General features: G+C 46.2%; 45 non-coding genes and 2 pseudogenes across 45 annotated transcripts; all 47 read left to right on the top strand.

Moving 5' to 3' along the window:
• The first annotated feature begins 196 nt into the window (after positions 1-196).
• On the top strand, positions 197-315 carry LOC148799680 (5S ribosomal RNA). Its single transcript, XR_016075142.1, has one exon. It is a non-coding gene; the product is annotated as a 5S ribosomal RNA (ribosomal RNA).
• Positions 316-669: 354 nt separating this feature from the next.
• On the top strand, positions 670-788 carry LOC148799679 (5S ribosomal RNA). The gene has a single exon (XR_016073306.1). It is a non-coding gene; the product is annotated as a 5S ribosomal RNA (ribosomal RNA).
• A 354-nt stretch (positions 789-1,142) lies between these two features.
• Positions 1,143-1,261, top strand: LOC148799678 (5S ribosomal RNA). Its single transcript, XR_016075506.1, has one exon. It is a non-coding gene; the product is annotated as a 5S ribosomal RNA (ribosomal RNA).
• Positions 1,262-1,616: 355 nt separating this feature from the next.
• Positions 1,617-1,735, top strand: LOC148799677 (5S ribosomal RNA). The gene has a single exon (XR_016074767.1). It is a non-coding gene; the product is annotated as a 5S ribosomal RNA (ribosomal RNA).
• A 354-nt stretch (positions 1,736-2,089) lies between these two features.
• LOC148799676 (5S ribosomal RNA) lies at positions 2,090-2,208 on the top strand. The gene has a single exon (XR_016068751.1). It is a non-coding gene; the product is annotated as a 5S ribosomal RNA (ribosomal RNA).
• Positions 2,209-2,562: 354 nt separating this feature from the next.
• LOC148799675 (5S ribosomal RNA) lies at positions 2,563-2,681 on the top strand. Its single transcript, XR_016073544.1, has one exon. It is a non-coding gene; the product is annotated as a 5S ribosomal RNA (ribosomal RNA).
• A 354-nt stretch (positions 2,682-3,035) lies between these two features.
• Positions 3,036-3,154, top strand: LOC148799674 (5S ribosomal RNA). The gene has a single exon (XR_016075141.1). It is a non-coding gene; the product is annotated as a 5S ribosomal RNA (ribosomal RNA).
• A 354-nt stretch (positions 3,155-3,508) lies between these two features.
• LOC148799673 (5S ribosomal RNA) lies at positions 3,509-3,627 on the top strand. Its single transcript, XR_016073305.1, has one exon. It is a non-coding gene; the product is annotated as a 5S ribosomal RNA (ribosomal RNA).
• Positions 3,628-3,981: 354 nt separating this feature from the next.
• Positions 3,982-4,100, top strand: LOC148799672 (5S ribosomal RNA). The gene has a single exon (XR_016074766.1). It is a non-coding gene; the product is annotated as a 5S ribosomal RNA (ribosomal RNA).
• Positions 4,101-4,453: 353 nt separating this feature from the next.
• Positions 4,454-4,572, top strand: LOC148799671 (5S ribosomal RNA). The gene has a single exon (XR_016073123.1). It is a non-coding gene; the product is annotated as a 5S ribosomal RNA (ribosomal RNA).
• Positions 4,573-4,927: 355 nt separating this feature from the next.
• LOC148799670 (5S ribosomal RNA) lies at positions 4,928-5,045 on the top strand (annotated as a pseudogene).
• A 354-nt stretch (positions 5,046-5,399) lies between these two features.
• On the top strand, positions 5,400-5,518 carry LOC148799669 (5S ribosomal RNA). Its single transcript, XR_016074842.1, has one exon. It is a non-coding gene; the product is annotated as a 5S ribosomal RNA (ribosomal RNA).
• Positions 5,519-5,872: 354 nt separating this feature from the next.
• On the top strand, positions 5,873-5,991 carry LOC148799668 (5S ribosomal RNA). Its single transcript, XR_016073096.1, has one exon. It is a non-coding gene; the product is annotated as a 5S ribosomal RNA (ribosomal RNA).
• A 355-nt stretch (positions 5,992-6,346) lies between these two features.
• Positions 6,347-6,465, top strand: LOC148799667 (5S ribosomal RNA). The gene has a single exon (XR_016071994.1). It is a non-coding gene; the product is annotated as a 5S ribosomal RNA (ribosomal RNA).
• Positions 6,466-6,819: 354 nt separating this feature from the next.
• On the top strand, positions 6,820-6,938 carry LOC148799666 (5S ribosomal RNA). The gene has a single exon (XR_016075157.1). It is a non-coding gene; the product is annotated as a 5S ribosomal RNA (ribosomal RNA).
• Positions 6,939-7,292: 354 nt separating this feature from the next.
• On the top strand, positions 7,293-7,411 carry LOC148799665 (5S ribosomal RNA). The gene has a single exon (XR_016074686.1). It is a non-coding gene; the product is annotated as a 5S ribosomal RNA (ribosomal RNA).
• Positions 7,412-7,765: 354 nt separating this feature from the next.
• LOC148799664 (5S ribosomal RNA) lies at positions 7,766-7,884 on the top strand. The gene has a single exon (XR_016073430.1). It is a non-coding gene; the product is annotated as a 5S ribosomal RNA (ribosomal RNA).
• A 353-nt stretch (positions 7,885-8,237) lies between these two features.
• On the top strand, positions 8,238-8,356 carry LOC148799663 (5S ribosomal RNA). Its single transcript, XR_016073122.1, has one exon. It is a non-coding gene; the product is annotated as a 5S ribosomal RNA (ribosomal RNA).
• A 328-nt stretch (positions 8,357-8,684) lies between these two features.
• Positions 8,685-8,803, top strand: LOC148799662 (5S ribosomal RNA; annotated as a pseudogene).
• A 354-nt stretch (positions 8,804-9,157) lies between these two features.
• On the top strand, positions 9,158-9,276 carry LOC148799661 (5S ribosomal RNA). Its single transcript, XR_016070120.1, has one exon. It is a non-coding gene; the product is annotated as a 5S ribosomal RNA (ribosomal RNA).
• A 355-nt stretch (positions 9,277-9,631) lies between these two features.
• Positions 9,632-9,750, top strand: LOC148799660 (5S ribosomal RNA). The gene has a single exon (XR_016070071.1). It is a non-coding gene; the product is annotated as a 5S ribosomal RNA (ribosomal RNA).
• Positions 9,751-10,104: 354 nt separating this feature from the next.
• LOC148799659 (5S ribosomal RNA) lies at positions 10,105-10,223 on the top strand. The gene has a single exon (XR_016070652.1). It is a non-coding gene; the product is annotated as a 5S ribosomal RNA (ribosomal RNA).
• Positions 10,224-10,577: 354 nt separating this feature from the next.
• LOC148799658 (5S ribosomal RNA) lies at positions 10,578-10,696 on the top strand. The gene has a single exon (XR_016071968.1). It is a non-coding gene; the product is annotated as a 5S ribosomal RNA (ribosomal RNA).
• Positions 10,697-11,050: 354 nt separating this feature from the next.
• LOC148799657 (5S ribosomal RNA) lies at positions 11,051-11,169 on the top strand. The gene has a single exon (XR_016073293.1). It is a non-coding gene; the product is annotated as a 5S ribosomal RNA (ribosomal RNA).
• A 354-nt stretch (positions 11,170-11,523) lies between these two features.
• LOC148799656 (5S ribosomal RNA) lies at positions 11,524-11,642 on the top strand. Its single transcript, XR_016073095.1, has one exon. It is a non-coding gene; the product is annotated as a 5S ribosomal RNA (ribosomal RNA).
• A 355-nt stretch (positions 11,643-11,997) lies between these two features.
• On the top strand, positions 11,998-12,116 carry LOC148799655 (5S ribosomal RNA). The gene has a single exon (XR_016070040.1). It is a non-coding gene; the product is annotated as a 5S ribosomal RNA (ribosomal RNA).
• A 354-nt stretch (positions 12,117-12,470) lies between these two features.
• LOC148799654 (5S ribosomal RNA) lies at positions 12,471-12,589 on the top strand. The gene has a single exon (XR_016069913.1). It is a non-coding gene; the product is annotated as a 5S ribosomal RNA (ribosomal RNA).
• Positions 12,590-12,943: 354 nt separating this feature from the next.
• Positions 12,944-13,062, top strand: LOC148799653 (5S ribosomal RNA). The gene has a single exon (XR_016071987.1). It is a non-coding gene; the product is annotated as a 5S ribosomal RNA (ribosomal RNA).
• Positions 13,063-13,416: 354 nt separating this feature from the next.
• On the top strand, positions 13,417-13,535 carry LOC148799652 (5S ribosomal RNA). The gene has a single exon (XR_016075156.1). It is a non-coding gene; the product is annotated as a 5S ribosomal RNA (ribosomal RNA).
• A 354-nt stretch (positions 13,536-13,889) lies between these two features.
• On the top strand, positions 13,890-14,008 carry LOC148799651 (5S ribosomal RNA). Its single transcript, XR_016071786.1, has one exon. It is a non-coding gene; the product is annotated as a 5S ribosomal RNA (ribosomal RNA).
• A 354-nt stretch (positions 14,009-14,362) lies between these two features.
• Positions 14,363-14,481, top strand: LOC148799650 (5S ribosomal RNA). The gene has a single exon (XR_016073292.1). It is a non-coding gene; the product is annotated as a 5S ribosomal RNA (ribosomal RNA).
• Positions 14,482-14,835: 354 nt separating this feature from the next.
• On the top strand, positions 14,836-14,954 carry LOC148799649 (5S ribosomal RNA). The gene has a single exon (XR_016073290.1). It is a non-coding gene; the product is annotated as a 5S ribosomal RNA (ribosomal RNA).
• Positions 14,955-15,308: 354 nt separating this feature from the next.
• On the top strand, positions 15,309-15,427 carry LOC148799648 (5S ribosomal RNA). The gene has a single exon (XR_016073289.1). It is a non-coding gene; the product is annotated as a 5S ribosomal RNA (ribosomal RNA).
• A 354-nt stretch (positions 15,428-15,781) lies between these two features.
• On the top strand, positions 15,782-15,900 carry LOC148799647 (5S ribosomal RNA). The gene has a single exon (XR_016073094.1). It is a non-coding gene; the product is annotated as a 5S ribosomal RNA (ribosomal RNA).
• Positions 15,901-16,255: 355 nt separating this feature from the next.
• On the top strand, positions 16,256-16,374 carry LOC148799646 (5S ribosomal RNA). The gene has a single exon (XR_016070038.1). It is a non-coding gene; the product is annotated as a 5S ribosomal RNA (ribosomal RNA).
• Positions 16,375-16,728: 354 nt separating this feature from the next.
• On the top strand, positions 16,729-16,847 carry LOC148799645 (5S ribosomal RNA). The gene has a single exon (XR_016069912.1). It is a non-coding gene; the product is annotated as a 5S ribosomal RNA (ribosomal RNA).
• A 353-nt stretch (positions 16,848-17,200) lies between these two features.
• LOC148799644 (5S ribosomal RNA) lies at positions 17,201-17,319 on the top strand. The gene has a single exon (XR_016071986.1). It is a non-coding gene; the product is annotated as a 5S ribosomal RNA (ribosomal RNA).
• A 354-nt stretch (positions 17,320-17,673) lies between these two features.
• On the top strand, positions 17,674-17,792 carry LOC148799643 (5S ribosomal RNA). The gene has a single exon (XR_016075155.1). It is a non-coding gene; the product is annotated as a 5S ribosomal RNA (ribosomal RNA).
• Positions 17,793-18,146: 354 nt separating this feature from the next.
• Positions 18,147-18,265, top strand: LOC148799642 (5S ribosomal RNA). Its single transcript, XR_016071785.1, has one exon. It is a non-coding gene; the product is annotated as a 5S ribosomal RNA (ribosomal RNA).
• Positions 18,266-18,619: 354 nt separating this feature from the next.
• LOC148799641 (5S ribosomal RNA) lies at positions 18,620-18,738 on the top strand. Its single transcript, XR_016073288.1, has one exon. It is a non-coding gene; the product is annotated as a 5S ribosomal RNA (ribosomal RNA).
• Positions 18,739-19,092: 354 nt separating this feature from the next.
• On the top strand, positions 19,093-19,211 carry LOC148799640 (5S ribosomal RNA). The gene has a single exon (XR_016073287.1). It is a non-coding gene; the product is annotated as a 5S ribosomal RNA (ribosomal RNA).
• A 354-nt stretch (positions 19,212-19,565) lies between these two features.
• LOC148799639 (5S ribosomal RNA) lies at positions 19,566-19,684 on the top strand. The gene has a single exon (XR_016073286.1). It is a non-coding gene; the product is annotated as a 5S ribosomal RNA (ribosomal RNA).
• Positions 19,685-20,038: 354 nt separating this feature from the next.
• On the top strand, positions 20,039-20,157 carry LOC148799638 (5S ribosomal RNA). The gene has a single exon (XR_016073093.1). It is a non-coding gene; the product is annotated as a 5S ribosomal RNA (ribosomal RNA).
• Positions 20,158-20,512: 355 nt separating this feature from the next.
• Positions 20,513-20,631, top strand: LOC148799637 (5S ribosomal RNA). Its single transcript, XR_016070037.1, has one exon. It is a non-coding gene; the product is annotated as a 5S ribosomal RNA (ribosomal RNA).
• A 354-nt stretch (positions 20,632-20,985) lies between these two features.
• Positions 20,986-21,104, top strand: LOC148799636 (5S ribosomal RNA). Its single transcript, XR_016070546.1, has one exon. It is a non-coding gene; the product is annotated as a 5S ribosomal RNA (ribosomal RNA).
• A 354-nt stretch (positions 21,105-21,458) lies between these two features.
• Positions 21,459-21,577, top strand: LOC148799635 (5S ribosomal RNA). The gene has a single exon (XR_016071985.1). It is a non-coding gene; the product is annotated as a 5S ribosomal RNA (ribosomal RNA).
• Positions 21,578-21,931: 354 nt separating this feature from the next.
• LOC148799634 (5S ribosomal RNA) lies at positions 21,932-22,050 on the top strand. The gene has a single exon (XR_016075154.1). It is a non-coding gene; the product is annotated as a 5S ribosomal RNA (ribosomal RNA).
• The last annotated feature ends 198 nt before the right edge of the window (positions 22,051-22,248 follow it).

Genomic DNA, 22,248 nt, shown 5'->3' with positions numbered 1-22,248 from the left:
TGCATTGTGGGCCCCGCGATAGTATTGCATTTATCCGGTGGTGCGGCAGATCTGAAAAGCAAACAATCCTTTCACGTAGGAGCTTGTGCACGGTTACCAAGGGAGGAAGGCTGCATACACAGTTTTTTCAAATCTAAAACAATTAATGGAGGGGAGAAAGATAGTGCATAAAGATTTAAGCGAGCATGAATTGAACGGGTGCGATCATACCAGCACTAATGCACCGGATCCCATCAGAATTTCGAAGTTAAGCGTGCTTGGGCGAGAGTAGTACTAGAATGGGTGACCTCCTGGGAAGTCCTCGTGTTGCACCCCAATTTTATTAATATTTTATTTTGATTTGTATTTGCAAATTCCATTTGTTGTTTCGGCGATACAACTGGAAACAACGCGTCGGATATTCGGACCATTTGCGGCACGATCGTCATTACTGAATGGCAACGATGCAAGAACCGGGCTTTTGGCATTCGTCATGCATTGTGGGCACTGCGATAGTATTGCATCTATCCGGGGGTGCGACAGATCTGAAAAGCAAACACTCTGCTCACGTAGGAGCTTGTGCACGGTTACCAAGGGAGGAAGGCTGCATACACAGTTTTTTCAAGTCTAAAACAATTAATGGAGGGGAGCAAAATAGTGCATAAAGATCTAAGCGAGCATGAATTAAACGGGTGCGATCATACCAGCACTAATGCACCGGATCCCATCAGAACTTCGAAGTTAAGCGTGCTTGGGCGAGAGTAGTACTAGCATGGGTGACCTCCTGGGAAGTCCTCGTGTTGCACCCCAATTTTATTAATATTTTATTTTGATTTGTATTTGCAAATTCCATTTGTTGTTTCTGGGAGACAACTAGAAACAATGCGTCGGATACTCGGACCATTTGCGGCACGATCGTCATTATTGAATGGCAACGATGCAGGAACCGGACTTTCGGCATTCGTCGTGCATTGTGGGCCCCGTGATAGTATTGCATTTATCCGGTGACGCGGCAGATCTGAAAAGCAAACAATCCGCTCACGTAGGAGCTTGTGCACGGTTACCAAGGGAGGAAGGCTGCATACACAGTTTTTTCAAATCTAAAACAATTAATGGAGGGGAGCAAGATAGTGCATAAAGATCTAAGCGAGCATGAATTAAACGGGTGCGATCATACCTGCACTAATGCACCGGATCCCATCAGAACTCCGAAGTTAAGTGTGCTTGGGCGATAGTAGTACTAGAATGGGTGACCTCCTGGGAAGTCCTCGTGTTGCACCCCAATTTTATTAATATTTTATTTCGATATCGTATTTGCAAATTCCATTTGTCGTTTCGGCGAGACAAACGCAAACAACGCGCCGGATACTCGGACGATTTGCGGCACGATCGTCATTACTGAATGGCAACGATGGAAGAACCGGGCTTTTGGCATTCGTCGTGCATTGTGGGCCCCGTGATAGTATTGCATTTATCCGGTGGTGCGGCAGATCTGAAAAGCAAACAATCCGCTCACGTAGGAGCTTGTGCACAGTTACCAAGGGAGGAAGGCTGCATACACAGTTTTTTCAAATCTAAAACAATTAATGGAGGGGAGCAAGATAGTGCATAAAGATCTAAGCGAGCATGAATTAAACGGGTGCGATCATACCTGCACTAATGCACCGGATCCCATCAGAACTCCGAAGTTAAGTGTGCTTGGGCGAGAGTAGTACTAGAATGGGTGACCTCCTTGGAAGTCCTCGTGTTGCACCCCAATTTTATTAATATTTTATTTTGATTTGTATTTGCAAATTCCACTTGTTGTTTCGGCGATACAACTGGAAACAACACGTCGGATACTCGGACCATTTGCGGTACGATCGTCATTACGGAATGGCAACGATGCAAGAACCGGGCTTTTGGCATTCGTCGTGCATTGTGGGCCCCGCGATAGTATTGCATCTATCCGGGGGTGCGGCAGATCTGAAAAACGAACACTCTGCTCACGTAGGAGCTTGTGCACGGTTACCAAGGGAGGAAGGCTTCATACACAGTTTTTTCAACTCTAAAACAATTAATGGAGGGGAGCAAGATTGTGCATAAAGATCTAAGCGAGCATGAATTAAACGTGTGCGATCATACCTGCACTAATGCACCGGATCCCATCAGAACTCCGAAGTTAAGCGTGCTTGGGCGAGAGTAGTATTAGGATGGGTGACCTCCTTGGAAGTCCTCGTGTTGCACCCCAATTTTATTAATATTTTATTTTGATTTGTATTTGCAAATTCCATTTGTTGTTTCGGCGATACAACTGGAAACAACGCGTCGGATACTCGGACCATTTGCGGCACGATCGTCATTACGGAATGGCAACGATGCAAGAACCGGGCTTTTGGCATTCGTCGTGCATTGTGGGCCCCGCGATAGTATTGCATCTTTCCGGGGGTGCGGCAGATCTGAAAAGCAAACACTCTGCTCACGTCGGAGCTTGTGCACGGTAACCAAGGGAGAAAGGCTGCATACACAGTTTCTTCAAGTCTAAAACAATTAATGGAGGGTAGCAAGATAGTGCATAAAGATCTAAGCGAGCATGAATTAAACGGGTGCGATCATACCAGCACAAATGCACCGGATCCCATCAGAACTCCGAAGTTAAGAGTGCTTGGGCGAGAGTAGTACTAGGATGGGTGACCTCCTCGGAAGTCCTCGTGTTGCACCCCAATTTTATTAATATTTTATTTTGATTTGTATTTGCAAATTCCATTTGTTGTTTCTGGGAGACAACTGGAAACAATGCGTCGGATACTCGGACCATTTGCGGCACGATCGTCCTTACTGAATGGCAACGATGCAGGAACCGGGCTTTCGGCATTCGTCGTGCATTGTGGGCCCCGCGATAGTATTGCATTTATCCGGTGGTGCGGCAGATCTGAAAAGCAAACAATCCTTTCACGTAGGAGCTTGTGCACGGTTACCAAGGGAGGAAGGCTGCATACACAGTTTTTTCAAATCTAAAACAATTAATGGAGGGGAGAAAGATAGTGCATAAAGATTTAAGCGAGCATGAATTGAACGGGTGCGATCATACCAGCACTAATGCACCGGATCCCATCAGAATTTCGAAGTTAAGCGTGCTTGGGCGAGAGTAGTACTAGAATGGGTGACCTCCTGGGAAGTCCTCGTGTTGCACCCCAATTTTATTAATATTTTATTTTGATTTGTATTTGCAAATTCCATTTGTTGTTTCGGCGATACAACTGGAAACAACGCGTCGGATATTCGGACCATTTGCGGCACGATCGTCATTACTGAATGGCAACGATGCAAGAACCGGGCTTTTGGCATTCGTCATGCATTGTGGGCACTGCGATAGTATTGCATCTATCCGGGGGTGCGACAGATCTGAAAAGCAAACACTCTGCTCACGTAGGAGCTTGTGCACGGTTACCAAGGGAGGAAGGCTGCATACACAGTTTTTTCAAGTCTAAAACAATTAATGGAGGGGAGCAAAATAGTGCATAAAGATCTAAGCGAGCATGAATTAAACGGGTGCGATCATACCAGCACTAATGCACCGGATCCCATCAGAACTTCGAAGTTAAGCGTGCTTGGGCGAGAGTAGTACTAGCATGGGTGACCTCCTGGGAAGTCCTCGTGTTGCACCCCAATTTTATTAATATTTTATTTTGATTTGTATTTGCAAATTCCATTTGTTGTTTCTGGGAGACAACTAGAAACAATGCGTCGGATACTCGGACCATTTGCGGCACGATCGTCATTATTGAATGGCAACGATGCAGGAACCGGACTTTCGGCATTCGTCGTGCATTGTGGGCCCCGTGATAGTATTGCATTTATCCGGTGATGCGGCAGATCTGAAAAGCAAACAATCCGCTCACGTAGGAGCTTGTGCACGGTTACCAAGGGAGGAAGGCTGCATACACAGTTTTTTCAAATCTAAAACAATTAATGGAGGGGAGCAAGATAGTGCATAAAGATCTAAGCGAGCATGAATTAAACGGGTGCGATCATACCTGCACTAATGCACCGGATCCCATCAGAACTCCGAAGTTAAGTGTGCTTGGGCGAGAGTAGTACTAGAATGGGTGACCTCCTTGGAAGTCCTCGTGTTGCACCCCAATTTTATTAATATTTTATTTTGATTTGTATTTGCAAATTCCATTTGTTGTTTCGGCGATACAACTGGAAACAACGCGTCGGATACTCGGACCATTTGCGGCACGATCGTCATTACGGAATGGCAACGATGCAAGAACCGGGCTTTTGGCATTCGTCGTGCATTGTGGGCCCCGCGATAGTATTGCATCTATCCGGGGGTGCGGCAGATCTGAAAAGCAAACACTCTGCTCACGTAGGAGCTTGTGCACGGTTACCAAGGGAGGAAGGCTGATACACAGTTTTTTCAAATCTAAAACAATTAATGGAGGGGAGCAAGATAGTGCATAAAGATCTAAGCGAGCACGAATTAAACGGGTGCGATCATACCAGCACTAATGCACCGGATCCCATCAGAACTCCGAAGTTAAGTGTGCTTGGGCGAGAGTAGTATTAGAATGGGTGACCTCCTGGGAAGTCCTCGTGTTGCACCCCAATTTTTTTAATATTTTATTTCGATATCGTATTTGCAAATTCCATTTGTCGTTTCGGCGAGACAAACGCAAACAACGCGCCAGATACTCGGACCATTTGCGGCACGATCGTCATTCCTGAATGGCAACGATGCAAGAACCGGGCTTTTGGCATTCGTCGTTTATTGTGGGCCCCGCGATAGTATTGCATCTATCCGGGGGTGCGGCAGAAATGAAAAGCAAACACTCTGCTCACGTAGGAGCTTGTGCACGGTTACCAAGGGAGGAAGGCTGCATACACAGTTTTTTCAAGTCTAAAACAATTAATGGTGGGGAGCAAGATAGTGCATAAAGATCTAAGCGAGCAAAAATTAAACGGGTGCGATCATACCAGCACTACTGCACCGGATCCCATCAGAACTTCGAAGTTAAGCGTGCTTGGGAAGAGTAGTACTAGCATGGGTGAGCTCCTGGGAAGTCCTCGTGTTGCACCCCAATTTTATTAATATTTTATTTTGATTTGTATTTGCAAATTCCATTTGTTGTTTCTGGGAGACAACTGGAAACATTGCGTCGGATACTCGGACCATTTGCGGCACGATCGTCATTACTGAATGGCAACGATGCAGGAACCGGGCTTTCGGCATTCGTCGTGCATTGTGGGCCCCGCGATAGTATTGCATTTCTCCGGTGGTGCGGCAGATCTGAAAAGCAAACAATCCGCTCACGTAGGAGCTTGTGCACGGTTACCAAGGGAGGAAGGCTGCATACACAGTTTTTTCAAATCTAAAACAATTAATGGAGGGGAGCAAGATTGTGCATAAAGATCTAAGCGAGCATGAATTAAACGGGTGCAATCATACCTGCACTAATGCACCGGATCCCATTAGAACTCCGAAGTTAAGCGTGCTTGGGCGAGAGTAGTACTAGAATGGGTGACCTCCTTGGAAGTCCTCGTGTTGCACCCCAATTTTATTAATATTTTATTTTGATTTGTATTTGCAAATTCCATTTGTTGTTTCTGGGAGACAACTGGAAACAATGCGTCGGATACTCGGACCATTTGCGACACGATCGACATTACTGAATGGCAACGATGCAGGAACCGGGCTATCGGCATTCGTCGTGCATTGTGGGCCCCGCGATAGTATTGCATTTATCCGGTGGTGCGGCAGATCTGAAAAGCAAACAATCCGCTCACGTAGGAGCTTGTGCACGGTTACCAAGGGAGGAAGGCTGCATACACAGTTTTTTCAAATCTAAAACAATTAATGGAGGGGAGCAAGATAGTGCATAAAGATCTAAGCGAGCATGAATTAAATGGGTGCGATCATACCAGCACTAATGCACCGGATCCCATCAGAACTCCGAAGTTAAGTGTGCTTGGGCGAGAGTAGTACTAGAAAGGGTGACCTCCTGGGAAGTCCTCGTGTTGCACCCCAATTTTTTTAATATTTTATTTCGATATCGTATTGGCAAATTCCATTTGTCGTTTCGGCGAGACAAATGCAAACAACGCGCCAGATACTCGAACCATTTGCGGCACGATCGTCATTACTGAATGGCAACGATGCAGGAACCGGGCTTTCGGCATTCGTCGTGCATTGTGGGCCCCGCGATAGTATTGCATTTATCCGGTGGTGCAGCAGATCTGAAAAGCAAACAATCCGCTCACGTAGGAGCTTGTGCACGGTTACCAAGGGAGGAAGGCTGCATACACAGTTTTTTCAAATCTAAAACAATTAATGGAGGGGAGCAAGATAGTGCATAAAGATCTAAACGAGCATGAATTAAACGGGTGCGATCATACCAGCACTAATGCACCGGATCCCATTAGAACTCCGAAGTTAAGCGTGCTTGGGCGAGAATAGTACTAGAATGGGTGACCTCCTGGGAAGTCCTCGTGTTGCACCCCAATTTTATTAATATTTTATTTTGATTTGTATTTGCAAATTCCATTTGTTGTTTCTGGGAGACAATTGGAAACAATGCGTCGGATACTCGGACCATTTGCGACACGATCGTCATTACTGAATGGCAACGATGCAGGAACCGGGCTATCGGCATTCGTCGTGCATTGTGGGCCCCGCGATAGTATTGCATTTATCTGGTGGTGCGGAAGATCTGAAAAGCAAACAATCCGCTCACGTAGGAGCTTGTGCACGGTTACCAAGGGAGGAAGGCTGCATACATAGTTTTTTCAAATCTAAAACAATTAATGGAGGGGAGCAAGATAGTGCATAAAGATTTAAGCGAACATGAATTAAACGGGTGCGATCATACCAGCACTAATGCACCGGATCCCATCAGAACTTCGAAGTTAAGCGTACTTGGGCGAGAGTAGTACTAGAATGGGTGACCTCCTGGGAAGTCCTCGTGTTGCACCCCAATTTTATTAATATTTTATTTTGATTTGTATTTGCAAATTCCATTTGTTGTTTCGGCGATACAACTGGAAACAACGCGTCGGATATTCGGACCATTTGCGGCACGATCGTCATTACTGAATGGCAACGATGCAAGAACCGGGCTTTTGGCATTCGTCATGCATTGTGGGCCCTGCGATAGTATTGCATCTATCCGGGGGTGCGACAGATCTGAAAAACAAACACTCTGCTCACGTAGGAGCTTGTGCACGGTTACCAAGGGAGGAAGGCTGCATACACAGTTTTTTCAAGTCTAAAACAATTAATGGAGGGGAGCAAGATAGGGCATAAAGATCTAAGCGAGCATGAATTAAACGGGTGCGATCATACCAGCACTAATGCACCGGATCCCATCAGAACTTCGTAGTTAAGCGTGCTTGGGCGAGAGTAGTACTAGCATGGGTGACCTCCTGGGAAGTCCTCGTGTTGCACCCCAATTTTATTAATATTTTATTTTGATTTGTATTTGCAAATTCCATTTGTTGTTTCTCGGAGACAACTGGAAACAATGCGTCGGATACTCGGACCATTTGCGGCACGATCGTCATTACTGAATGGCAACGATGCAGGAACCGGGCTTTCGGCATTCGTCGTGCATTGTGGGCCCCGCGATTGTATTGCATTTATCCGGTGGTGCGGCAGATCTGAAAAGCAAACAATCCGCTCACGTAGGAGCTTGTGCACGGTTACCAAGGGAGGAAGGCTGCATACACAGTTTTTTCAAATCTAAAACAATTAATGGAGGGGAGCAAGATAGTGCATAAAGATCTAAGCGAGCATGAATTAAACGGGTGCGATCATACCTGCACTAATGCACCGGATCCCATCAGAACTCCGAAGTTAAGTGTGCTTGGGCGAGAGTAGTACTAGGATGGGTGACCTCCTTGGAAGTCCTCGTGTTGCACCCCAATTTTATTAATATTTTATTTTGATTTGTATTTGCAAATTCCATTTGTTGTTTCGGCGATACAACTGGAAACAACGCGTCGGATACTCGGACCATTTGCGGCACGATCGTCATTACGGAATGGCAACGATGCAAGAACCGGGCTTTTGGCATTCGTCGTGCATTGTGGGCCCCGCGATAGTATTGCATCTATCCGGGGGTGCGGCAGATCTGAAAAGCAAACACTCTGCTCACGTAGGAGCTTGTGCACGGTTACCAAGGGAGGAAGGCTGATACACAGTTTTTTCAAATCTAAAACAATTAATGGAGGGGAGCAAGATAGTGCATAAAGATCTAAGCGAGCATGAATTAAACGGGTGCGATCATACCAGCACTAATGCACCGGATCCCATCAGAACTCCGAAGTTAAGTGTGCTTGGGCGAGAGTAGTATTAGAATGGGTGACCTCCTGGGAAGTCCTCGTGTTGCACCCCAATTTTTTTAATATTTTATTTCGATATCGTATTGGCAAATTCCATTTGTCGTTTCGGCGAGACAAATGCAAACAACGCGCCAGATACTCGAACCATTTGCGGCACGATCGTCATTACTGAATGGCAACGATGCAAGAACCGGGCCCCGCGATAGTATTGCATCTATCCGGGTGTGCGGCAGAAATGAAAAGCAAACACTCTGCTCACGTAGGAGCTTGTGCACGGTTACCAAGGGAGGATGGCTGCATACACAGTTTTTTCAAGTCTAAAACAGTTAATGGAGGGGAGCAAGATAGTGCATAAAGATCTAAGCGAGCATGAATTAAACGGGTGCGATCATACCAGCACTAATGCACCGGATCCCATCAAAACTCCTAAGATAAGCGTGCTTGGGCGAGAGTAGTAGTAGGATGGGTGACCTCCTGGGAAGTCCTCGTGTTGCACCCCAATTTTATTAATATTTTATTTTGATTTGTATTTGCAAATTCCATTTGTTGTTTCTGGGAGACAACTGGAAACAATGTCTCGGATACTCGGACCATTTGCGGCACGATCGTCATTACTGAATGGCAACGATGCAGGAACCGGGCTTTCGGCATTCGTCGTGCATTGTGGGCCCCGCGATAGTATTGCATTTATCCGGTGGTGCGGCAGATCTGAAAAGCAAACAATCCGCTCACGTAGGAGCTTGTGCACGGTTACCAAGGGAGGAAGGCTGCATACACAGTTTTTTCAAATCTAAATCAATTAATGGAGGGGAGCAAGATAGTGCATAAAGATCTAAGCGAGCATGAATTAAACGGGTGCGATCATACCAGCACTAATGCACCGGATCCCATCAGAACTCCGAAGTTAAGTGTGCCTGGGCGAGAGTAGAACTAGAAAGGGTGACCTCCTGGGAAGTCCTCGTGTTGCACCCCAATTTTATTAATATTTTATTTCGATCTCGTATTTGCAAATTCCATTTGTCGTTTCGGCGAGACAAACGCAAACAACGCGCCGGATACTCGGACCATTTGCGGCACGATCGTCATTACTGAATGGCAACGATGCAGGAACCGGGCTTTCGGCATTCGTCGTGCATTGTGGGCCCCGCGATAGTATTGCATTTATCCGGTGGTGCGGCAGATCTGAAAAGCAAACAATCCGCTCACGTAGGAGCTTGTGCACGGTTTCCAAGGGAGGAAGGCTGCATACACAGTTTTTTCAAATCTAAAACAATTAATGGAGGGGAGCAAGATAGTGCATAAAGATCTAAGCGAGCATGAATTAAACGGGTGCGATCATACCTGCACTAATGCACCGGATCCCATCAGAACTCCGAAGTTAAGTGTGCTTGGGCGAGAGTAGTACTAGAATGGGTGACCTCCTTGGAAGTCCTCATGTTGCACCCCAATTTTATTAATATTTTATTTTGATTTGTATTTGCAAATTCCATTTGTTGTTTCGGCGATACAACTGGAAACAACGCGTCGGATACTCGGACCATTTGCGGCACGATCGTCATTACGGAATGGCAACGATGCAAGAACCGGGCTATTGGCATTCGTCGTGCATTGTGGGCCCCGTGATAGTATTGCATCTATCCGGGGGTGCGGCAGATATGAAAAGCAAACACTCTGCTCACATAGGAGCTTGTGCACGGTTACCAAGGGAGGAAGGCTGCATACACAGTTTTTTCAAGTCTAAAACAGTTAATGGAGGGGAGCAAGATAGTGCTTAAAGATCTAAGCGAGCATGAATTAAACGGGTGCGATCATACCTGCACTAATGCACCGGATCCCATCAGAACTCCGAAGTTAAGTGTGCTTGGGCGAGAGTAGTACTAGAATGCGTGACCTCCTTGGAAGTCCTCGTGTTGCACCCCAATTTTATTAATATTTTATTTTGATTTGTATTTGCAAATTCCATTTGTTGTTTCGGCGATACAACTGGAAACAACGCGTCAGATACTCGGACCATTTGCGGCACGATCGTCATTACGGAATGGCAACGATGCAAGAACCGGGCTTTTCGCATTCGTCGTGCATTGTGGGCCCCGCGATAGTATTGCATCTATCCGGGGGTGCGGCAGATCTGAAAAGCAAACACTCTGCTCACGTAGGAGCTTGTGCACGGTTACCAAGGGAGGAAGGCTGCATACATAGTTTTTTCAAGTCTTAAACAATTAATGGAGGGGAGCAAGATAGTGCATAAAGATCTAAGCGAGCATGAATTAAACGGGTGCGATCATACCAGCACTAATGCACCGGATCCCATCAGAACTCCGAAGTTAAGCGTGCTTGGGCGAGAGTAGTACTAGGATGGGTGACCTCCTTGGAAGTCCTCGTGTTGCACCCCAAGTTTATTAATATTTTATTTAGATTTTTATTTGCAAATTCCATTTGTTGTTTCTGGGAGACAACTGGAAACAATGCGTCGGATACTCGGACCATTTGCGGCACGATCGTCATTACTGAATGGCAACGATGCAGGAACCGGGCTTTCGGCATTCGTCGTGCATTGTGGGCCCCGCGATAGTATTGCATTTATCCGGTGGTGCGGCAGATCTGAAAAGCAAACAATCCGCTCACGTAGGAGCGTGTGCACGGTTACCAAGGGAGGAAGGCTGCATACACAGTTTTTTCAAATCTAAAACAATTAATGGAGGGGAGCAAGATAGTGCATAAAGATCTAAGCGAGCATGAATTAAACGGGTGCGATCATACCAGCACTAATGCACCGGATCCCATTAGAACTCCGAAGTTAAGCGTGCTTGGGCGAGAGTAGTACTAGAATGGGTGACCTCCTTGGAAGTCCTCGTGTTGCACCCCAATTTTATTAATATTTTATTTTGATTTGTATTTGCAAATTCCATTTGTTGTTTCTAGGAGACAACTGGAAACAATGCGTCGGATACTCGGACCATTTGCGACACGATCGTCATTACTGAATGGCAACGATGCAGGAACCGGGCTATCGGCATTCGTCGTGCATTGTGGGCCCCGCGATAGTATTGCATTTATCCGGTGGTGCGGCAGATCTGAAAAGCAAACAATCCGCTCACGTAGGAGCTTGTGCACGGTTACCAAGGGAGGAAGGCTGCATACACAGTTTTTTCAAATCTAAAACAATTAATGGAGGGGAGCAAGATAGTGCATAAAGATCTAAGCGAGCATGAATTAAATGGGTGCGATCATACCAGCACTAATGCACCGGATCCCATCAGAACTCCGAAGTTAAGTGTGCTTGGGCGAGAGTAGTACTAGAAAGGGTGACCTCCTGGGAAGTCCTCGTGTTGCACCCCAATTTTATTAATATTTTATTTCGATATCGTATTTGCAAATTCCATTTGTCGTTTCGGCGAGACTAACGCAAACAACGCGCCGGATACTCGGACCATTTGCGGCACGATCGTCATTACTGAATGGCAACGATGCAGGAACCGGGCTTTCGGCATTCGTCGTGCATTGTGGGCCCCGCGATAGTATTGCATTTATCCGGTGGTGCGGCAGATCTGAAAAGCAAACAATCCGCTCACGTAGGAGCTTGTGCACAGTTACCAAGGGAGGAAGGCTGCAAACACAGTTTTTTCAAATCTAAAACAATTAATGGAGGGGAGCAAGATAGTGCATAAAGATCTAAGCGAGCATGAATTAAACGGGTGCGATCATACCTGCACTAATGCACAGGATCCCATCAGAACTCCGAAGTTAAGTGTGCTTGGGCGAGAGTAGTACTAGAATGGGTGACCTCCTTGGAAGTCCTCGTGTTGCACCCCAATTTTATTAATATTTTATTTTGATTTGTATTTGCAAATTCCATTTGTTGTTTCGGCGATACAACTGGAAACAACGCGTCGGATACTCGGACCATTTGCGGTACGATCGTCATTACGGAATGGCAACGATGCAAGAACCGGGCTTTTGGCATTCGTCGTGCATTGTGGGCCCCGCGATAGTATTGCATCTATCCGGGGGTGCGGCAGATCTGAAAAACAAACACTCTGCTCACGTAGGAGCTTGTGCACGGTTACCAAGGGAGGAAGGCTGCATACACAGTTTTTTCAACTCTAAAACAATTAATGGAGGGGAGCAAGATTGTGCATAAAGATCTAAGCGAGCATGAATTAAACGTGTGCGATCATACCTGCACTAATGCACTGGATCCCATCAGAACTCTGAAGTTAAGCGTGCTTGGGCGAGAGTAGTATTAGGATGGGTGACCTCCTGGGAAGTCCTCGTGTTGCACCCCAATTTTATTAATATTTTATTTTGATTTGTATTTGCAAATTCCATTTGTTGTTTCGGCGATACAACTGGAAACAACGCGTCGGATACTCGGACCATTTGCGGCACGATCGTCATTACGGAATGGCAACGATGCAAGAACCGGGCTTTTGGCATTCGTCGTGCATTGTGGGCCCCGCGATTGTATTGCATCTATCCGGGGGTGCGGCAGATCTGAAAAGCAAACACTCTGCTCACGTAGGAGCTTGTGCACGGTAACCAAGGGAGGAAGGCTGCATACACAGTTTCTTCAAGTCTAAAACAATTAATGGAGGGTAGCAAGATAGTGCATAAAGATCTAAGCGAGCATGAATTAAACGGGTGCGATCATACCAGCACTAATGCACCGGATCCCATCAGAACTCCGAAGTTAAGAGTGCTTGGGCGAGAGTAGTACTAGGATGGGTGACCTCCTCGGAAGTCCTCGTGTTGCACCCCAATTTTATTAATATTTTATTTTGATTTGTATTTGCAAATTCCATTTGTTGTTTCTGGGAGACAACTGGAAACAATGCGTCGGATACTCGGACCATTTGCGGCACGATCGTCCTTACTGAATGGCAACGATGCAGGAACCGGGATTTTGGCATTCGTCGTGCATTGTGGGTCCCGCGATAGTATTGCATTTATCCGGTGGTGCGGCAGATCTGAAAAGCAAACAATCCGCTCACGTAGGAGCTTGTGCACGGTTACCAAGGGAGGAAGGCTGCATACATAGTTTTTTCAAATCTAAAACAATTAATGGAGGGGAGCAAGATAGTGCATAAAGATTTAAGCGAACATGAATTAAACGGGTGCGATCATACCAGCACTAATGCACCGGATCCCATCAGAACTTCGAAGTTAAGCGTACTTGGGCGAGAGTAGTACTAGAATGGGTGACCTCCTGGGAAGTCCTCGTGTTGCACCCCAATTTTATTAATATTTTATTTTGATTTGTATTTGCAAATTCCATTTGTTGTTTCGGCGATACAACTGGAAACAACGCGTCGGGTATTCGGACCATTTGCGGCACGATCGTCATTACTGAATGGCAACGATGCAAGAACCGGGCTTTTGGCATTCGTCATGCATTGTGGGCCCTGCGATAGTATTGCATCTATCCGGGGGTGCGACAGATCTGAAAAGCAAACACTCTGCTCACGTAGGAGCTTGTGCACGGTTACCAAGGGAGGAAGGCTGCATACATAGTTTTTTCAAGTCTTAAACAATTAATGGAGGGGAGCAAGATAGTGCATAAAGATCTAAGCGAGCATGAATTAAACGGGTGCGATCATACCAGCACTAATGCACCGGATCCCATCAGAACTCCGAAGTTAAGCGTGCTAGGGCGAGAGTAGTACTAGGATGGGTGACCTCCTTGGAAGTCCTCGTGTTGCACCCCAAGTTTATTAATATTTTATTTAGATTTTTATTTGCAAATTCCATTTGTTGTTTCTGGGAGACAACTGGAAACAATGCGTCGGATACTCGGACCATTTGCGGCACGATCGTCATTACTGAATGGCAACGATGCAGGAACCGGGCTTTCGGCATTCGTCGTGCATTGTGGGCCCCGCGATAGTATTGCATTTATCCGGTGGTGCGGCAGATCTGAAAAGCAAACAATCCGCTCACGTAGGAGCGTGTGCACGGTTACCAAGGGAGGAAGGCTGCATACACAGTTTTTTCAAATCTAAAACAATTAATGGAGGGGAGCAAGATAGTGCATAAAGATCTAAGCGAGCATGAATTAAACGGGTGCGATCATACCAGCACTAATGCACCGGATCCCATTAGAACTCCGAAGTTAAGCGTGCTTGGGCGAGAGTAGTACTAGAATGGGTGACCTCCTTGGAAGTCCTCGTGTTGCACCCCAATTTTATTAATATTTTATTTTGGTTTGTATTTGCAAATTCCATTTGTTGTTTCTGGGAGACAACTGGAAACAATGCGTCGGATACTCGGACCATTTGCGACACGATCGTCATTACTGAATGGCTACGATGCAGGAACCGGGCTATCGGCATTCGTCGTGCATTGTGGGCCCCGCGATAGTATTGCATTTATCCGGTGGTGCGGCAGATCTGAAAAGCAAACAATCCGCTCACGTAGGAGCTTGTGCACGGTTACCAAGGGAGGAAGGCTGCATACACAGTTTTTTCAAATCTAAAACAATTAATGGAGGGGAGCAAGATAGTGCATAAAGATCTAAGCGAGCATGAATTAAACGGGTGCGATCATACCAGCACTAATGCACCGGATCCCATTAGAACTCCGAAGTTAAGCGTGCTTGGGCGAGAGTAGTACTAGAATGGGTGACCTCCTTGGAAGTCCTCGTGTTGCACCCCAAGTTTATTAATATTTTATTTAGATTTTTATTTGCAAATTCCATTTGTTGTTTCTGGGAGACAACTGGAAACAATGCGTCGGATACTCGGACCATTTGCGGCACGATCGTCATTACTGAATGGCAACGATGCAGGAACCGGGCTTTCGGCATTCGTCGTGCATTGTGGGCCCCGCGATAGTATTGCATTTATCCGGTGGTGCGGCAGATCTGAAAAGCAAACAATCCGCTCACGTAGGAGCGTGTGCACGGTTACCAAGGGAGGAAGGCTGCATACACAGTTTTTTCAAATCTAAAACAATTAATGGAGGGGAGCAAGATAGTGCATAAAGATCTAAGCGAGCATGAATTAAACGGGTGCGATCATACCAGCACTAATGCACCGGATCCCATTAGAACTCCGAAGTTAAGCGTGCTTGGGCGAGAGTAGTACTAGAATGGGTGACCTCCTTGGAAGTCCTCGTGTTGCACCCCAATTTTATTAATATTTTATTTTGATTTGTATTTGCAAATTCCATTTGTTGTTTCTAGGAGACAACTGGAAACAATGCGTCGGATACTCGGACCATTTGCGACACGATCGTCATTACTGAATGGCAACGATGCAGGAACCGGGCTATCGGCATTCGTCGTGCATTGTGGGCCCCGCGATAGTATTGCATTTATCCGGTGGTGCGGCAGATCTGAAAAGCAAACAATCCGCTCACGTAGGAGCTTGTGCACGGTTACCAAGGGAGGAAGGCTGCATACACAGTTTTTTCAAATCTAAAACAATTAATGGAGGGGAGCAAGATAGTGCATAAAGATCTAAGCGAGCATGAATTAAATGGGTGCGATCATACCAGCACTAATGCACCGGATCCCATCAGAACTCCGAAGTTAAGTGTGCTTGGGCGAGAGTAGTACTAGAAAGGGTGACCTCCTGGGAAGTCCTCGTGTTGCACCCCAATTTTATTAATATTTTATTTCGATATCGTATTTGCAAATTCCATTTGTCGTTTCGGCGAGACTAACGCAAACAACGCGCCGGATACTCGGACCATTTGCGGCACGATCGTCATTACTGAATGGCAACGATGCAGGAACCGGGCTTTCGGCATTCGTCGTGCATTGTGGGCCCCGCGATAGTATTGCATTTATCCGGTGGTGCGGCAGATCTGAAAAGCAAACAATCCGCTCACGTAGGAGCTTGTGCACAGTTACCAAGGGAGGAAGGCTGCAAACACAGTTTTTTCAAATCTAAAACAATTAATGGAGGGGAGCAAGATAGTGCATAAAGATCTAAGCGAGCATGAATTAAACGGGTGCGATCATACCTGCACTAATGCACAGGATCCCATCAGAACTCCGAAGTTAAGTGTGCTTGGGCGAGAGTAGTACTAGAATGGGTGACCTCCTTGGAAGTCCTCGTGTTGCACCCCAATTTTATTAATATTTTATTTTGATTTGTATTTGCAAATTCCATTTGTTGTTTCGGCGATACAACTGGAAACAACGCGTCGGATACTCGGACCATTTGCGGTACGATCGTCATTACGGAATGGCAACGATGCAAGAACCGGGCTTTTGGCATTCGTCGTGCATTGTGGGCCCCGCGATAGTATTGCATCTATCCGGGGGTGCGGCAGATCTGAAAAACAAACACTCTGCTCACGTAGGAGCTTGTGCACGGTTACCAAGGGAGGAAGGCTGCATACACAGTTTTTTCAACTCTAAAACAATTAATGGAGGGGAGCAAGATTGTGCATAAAGATCTAAGCGAGCATGAATTAAACGTGTGCGATCATACCTGCACTAATGCACTGGATCCCATCAGAACTCTGAAGTTAAGCGTGCTTGGGCGAGAGTAGTATTAGGATGGGTGACCTCCTGGGAAGTCCTCGTGTTGCACCCCAATTTTATTAATATTTTATTTTGATTTGTATTTGCAAATTCCATTTGTTGTTTCGGCGATACAACTGGAAACAACGCGTCGGATACTCGGACCATTTGCGGCACGATCGTCATTACGGAATGCAACGATGCAAGAACCGGGCTTTTGGCATTCGTCGTGCATTGTGGGCCCCGCGATTGTATTGCATCTATCCGGGGGTGCGGCAGATCTGAAAAGCAAACACTCTGCTCACGTAGGAGCTTGTGCACGGTAACCAAGGGAGGAAGGCTGCATACACAGTTTCTTCAAGTCTAAAACAATTAATGGAGGGTAGCAAGATAGTGCATAAAGATCTAAGCGAGCATGAATTAAACGGGTGCGATCATACCAGCACTAATGCACCGGATCCCATCAGAACTCCGAAGTTAAGAGTGCTTGGGCGAGAGTAGTACTAGGATGGGTGACCTCCTCGGAAGTCCTCGTGTTGCACCCCAATTTTATTAATATTTTATTTTGATTTGTATTTGCAAATTCCATTTGTTGTTTCTGGGAGACAACTGGAAACAATGCGTCGGATACTCGGACCATTTGCGGCACGATCGTCCTTACTGAATGGCAACGATGCAGGAACCGGGATTTTGGCATTCGTCGTGCATTGTGGGTCCCGCGATAGTATTGCATTTATCCGGTGGTGCGGCAGATCTGAAAAGCAAACAATCCGCTCACGTAGGAGCTTGTGCACGGTTACCAAGGGAGGAAGGCTGCATACATAGTTTTTTCAAATCTAAAACAATTAATGGAGGGGAGCAAGATAGTGCATAAAGATTTAAGCGAACATGAATTAAACGGGTGCGATCATACCAGCACTAATGCACCGGATCCCATCAGAACTTCGAAGTTAAGCGTACTTGGGCGAGAGTAGTACTAGAATGGGTGACCTCCTGGGAAGTCCTCGTGTTGCACCCCAATTTTATTAATATTTTATTTTGATTTGTATTTGCAAATTCCATTTGTTGTTTCGGCGATACAACTGGAAACAACGCGTCGGGTATTCGGACCATTTGCGGCACGATCGTCATTACTGAATGGCAACGATGCAAGAACCGGGCTTTTGGCATTCGTCATGCATTGTGGGCCCTGCGATAGTATTGCATCTATCCGGGGGTGCGACAGATCTGAAAAGCAAACACTCTGCTCACGTAGGAGCTTGTGCACGGTTACCAAGGGAGGAAGGCTGCATACATAGTTTTTTCAAGTCTTAAACAATTAATGGAGGGGAGCAAGATAGTGCATAAAGATCTAAGCGAGCATGAATTAAACGGGTGCGATCATACCAGCACTAATGCACCGGATCCCATCAGAACTCCGAAGTTAAGCGTGCTAGGGCGAGAGTAGTACTAGGATGGGTGACCTCCTTGGAAGTCCTCGTGTTGCACCCCAAGTTTATTAATATTTTATTTAGATTTTTATTTGCAAATTCCATTTGTTGTTTCTGGGAGACAACTGGAAACAATGCGTCGGATACTCGGACCATTTGCGGCACGATCGTCATTACTGAATGGCAACGATGCAGGAACCGGGCTTTCGGCATTCGTCGTGCATTGTGGGCCCCGCGATAGTATTGCATTTATCCGGTGGTGCGGCAGATCTGAAAAGCAAACAATCCGCTCACGTAGGAGCGTGTGCACGGTTACCAAGGGAGGAAGGCTGCATACACAGTTTTTTCAAATCTAAAACAATTAATGGAGGGGAGCAAGATAGTGCATAAAGATCTAAGCGAGCATGAATTAAACGGGTGCGATCATACCAGCACTAATGCACCGGATCCCATTAGAACTCCGAAGTTAAGCGTGCTTGGGCGAGAGTAGTACTAGAATGGGTGACCTCCTTGGAAGTCCTCGTGTTGCACCCCAATTTTATTAATATTTTATTTTGGTTTGTATTTGCAAATTCCATTTGTTGTTTCTGGGAGACAACTGGAAACAATGCGTCGGATACTCGGACCATTTGCGACACGATCGTCATTACTGAATGGCTACGATGCAGGAACCGGGCTATCGGCATTCGTCGTGCATTGTGGGCCCCGCGATAGTATTGCATTTATCCGGTGGTGCGGCAGATCTGAAAAGCAAACAATCCGCTCACGTAGGAGCTTGTGCACGGTTACCAAGGGAGGAAGGCTGCATACACAGTTTTTTCAAATCTAAAACAATTAATGGAGGGGAGCAAGATAGTGCATAAAGATCTAAGCGAGCATGAATTAAACGGGTGCGATCATACCAGCACTAATGCACCGGATCCCATTAGAACTCCGAAGTTAAGCGTGCTTGGGCGAGAGTAGTACTAGAATGGGTGACCTCCTTGGAAGTCCTCGTGTTGCACCCCAAGTTTATTAATATTTTATTTAGATTTTTATTTGCAAATTCCATTTGTTGTTTCTGGGAGACAACTGGAAACAATGCGTCGGATACTCGGACCATTTGCGGCACGATCGTCATTACTGAATGGCAACGATGCAGGAACCGGGCTTTCGGCATTCGTCGTGCATTGTGGGCCCCGCGATAGTATTGCATTTATCCGGTGGTGCGGCAGATCTGAAAAGCAAACAATCCGCTCACGTAGGAGCGTGTGCACGGTTACCAAGGGAGGAAGGCTGCATACACAGTTTTTTCAAATCTAAAACAATTAATGGAGGGGAGCAAGATAGTGCATAAAGATCTAAGCGAGCATGAATTAAACGGGTGCGATCATACCAGCACTAATGCACCGGATCCCATTAGAACTCCGAAGTTAAGCGTGCTTGGGCGAGAGTAGTACTAGAATGGGTGACCTCCTTGGAAGTCCTCGTGTTGCACCCCAATTTTATTAATATTTTATTTTGATTTGTATTTGCAAATTCCATTTGTTGTTTCTAGGAGACAACTGGAAACAATGCGTCGGATACTCGGACCATTTGCGACACGATCGTCATTACTGAATGGCAACGATGCAGGAACCGGGCTATCGGCATTCGTCGTGCATTGTGGGCCCCGCGATAGTATTGCATTTATCCGGTGGTGCGGCAGATCTGAAAAGCAAACAATCCGCTCACGTAGGAGCTTGTGCACGGTTACCAAGGGAGGAAGGCTGCATACACAGTTTTTTCAAATCTAAAACAATTAATGGAGGGGAGCAAGATAGTGCATAAAGATCTAAGCGAGCATGAATTAAATGGGTGCGATCATACCAGCACTAATGCACCGGATCCCATCAGAACTCCGAAGTTAAGTGTGCTTGGGCGAGAGTAGTACTAGAAAGGGTGACCTCCTGGGAAGTCCTCGTGTTGCACCCCAATTTTATTAATATTTTATTTCGATATCGTATTTGCAAATTCCATTTGTCGTTTCGGCGAGACTAACGCAAACAACGCGCCGGATACTCGGACCATTTGCGGCACGATCGTCATTACTGAATGGCAACGATGCAGGAACCGGGCTTTCGGCATTCGTCGTGCATTGTGGGCCCCGCGATAGTATTGCATTTATCCGGTGGTGCGGCAGATCTGAAAAGCAAACAATCCGCTCACGTAGGAGCTTGTGCACAGTTACCAAGGGAGGAAGGCTGCAAACACAGTTTTTTCAAATCTAAAACAATTAATGGAGGGGAGCAAGATAGTGCATAAAGATCTAAGCGAGCATGAATTAAACGGGTGCGATCATACCTGCACTAATGCACAGGATCCCATCAGAACTCCGAAGTTAAGTGTGCTTGGGCGAGAGTAGTACTAGAATGGGTGACCTCCTTGGAAGTCCTCGTGTTGCACCCCAATTTTATTAATATTTTATTTTGATTTGTATTTGCAAATTCCATTTGTTGTTTCGGCGATACAACTGGAAACAACGCGTCGGATACTCGGACCATTTGCGGTACGATCGTCATTACGGAATGGCAACGATGCAAGAACCGGGCTTTTGGCATTCGTCGTGCATTGTGGGCCCCGCGATAGTATTGCATCTATCCGGGGGTGCGGCAGATCTGAAAAACAAACACTCTGCTCACGTAGGAGCTTGTGCACGGTTACCAAGGGAGGAAGGCTGCATACACAGTTTTTTCAACTCTAAAACAATTAATGGAGGGGAGCAAGATTGTGCATAAAGATCTAAGCGAGCATGAATTAAACGTGTGCGATCATACCTGCACTAATGCACTGGATCCCATCAGAACTCTGAAGTTAAGCGTGCTTGGGCGAGAGTAGTATTAGGATGGGTGACCTCCTGGGAAGTCCTTGTGTTGCACCCCAATTTTATTAATATTTTATTTTGATTTGTATTTGCAAATTCCATTTGTTGTTTCGGCGATACAACTGGAAACAACGCGTCGGATACTCGGACCATTTGCGGCACGATCGTCATTACGGAATGGCAACGATGCAAGAACCGGGCTTTTGGCATTCGTCGTGCATTGTGGGCCCCGCGATTGTATTGCATCTATCCGGGGGTGCGGCAGATCTGAAAAGCAAACACTCTGCTCACGTAGGAGCTTGTGCACGGTAACCAAGGGAGGAAGGCTGCATACACAGTTTCTTCAAGTCTAAAACAATTAATGGAGGGTAGCAAGATAGTGCATAAAGATCTAAGCGAGCATGAATTAAACGGGTGCGATCATACCAGCACTAATGCACCGGATCCCATCAGAACTCCGAAGTTAAGAGTGCTTGGGCGAGAGTAGTACTAGGATGGGTGACCTCCTCGGAAGTCCTCGTGTTGCACCCCAATTTTATTAATATTTTATTTTGATTTGTATTTGCAAATTCCATTTGTTGTTTCTGGGAGACAACTGGAAACAATGCGTCGGATACTCGGACCATTTGCGGCACGATCGTCCTTACTGAATGGCAACGATGCAGGAACCGGGCTTTTGGCATTCGTCGTGCATTGTGGGTCCCGCGATAGTATTGCATTTATCCGGTGGTGCGGCAGATCTGAAAAGCAAACAATCCGCTCACGTAGGAGCTTGTGCACGGTTACCAAGGGAGGAAGGCTGCATACATAGTTTTTTCAAATCTAAAACAATTAATGGAGGGGAGCAAGATAGTGCATAAAGATTTAAGCGAACATGAATTAAACGGGTGCGATCATACCAGCACTAATGCACCGGATCCCATCAGAACTTCGAAGTTAAGCGTACTTGGGCGAGAGTAGTACTAGAATGGGTGACCTCCTGGGAAGTCCTCGTGTTGCACCCCAATTTTATTAATATTTTATTTTGATTTGTATTTGCAAATTCCATTTGTTGTTTCGGCGATACAACTGGAAACAACGCGTCGGGTATTCGGACCATTTGCGGCACGATCGTCATTACTGAATGGCAACGATGCAAGAACCGGGCTTTTGGCATTCGTCATGCATTGTGGGCCCTGCGATAGTATTGCATCTATCCGGGG

The sequence above is a fragment of the Nelumbo nucifera genome, chromosome 4 (assembly GCF_055504915.1).
Source record: "Nelumbo nucifera cultivar China Antique chromosome 4, China Antique-T2T, whole genome shotgun sequence".
In the NCBI taxonomy this organism is placed as follows: Eukaryota; Viridiplantae; Streptophyta; class Magnoliopsida; order Proteales; family Nelumbonaceae; genus Nelumbo; species Nelumbo nucifera.
This window is presented reverse-complemented; position numbering and strand designations above follow the sequence as displayed.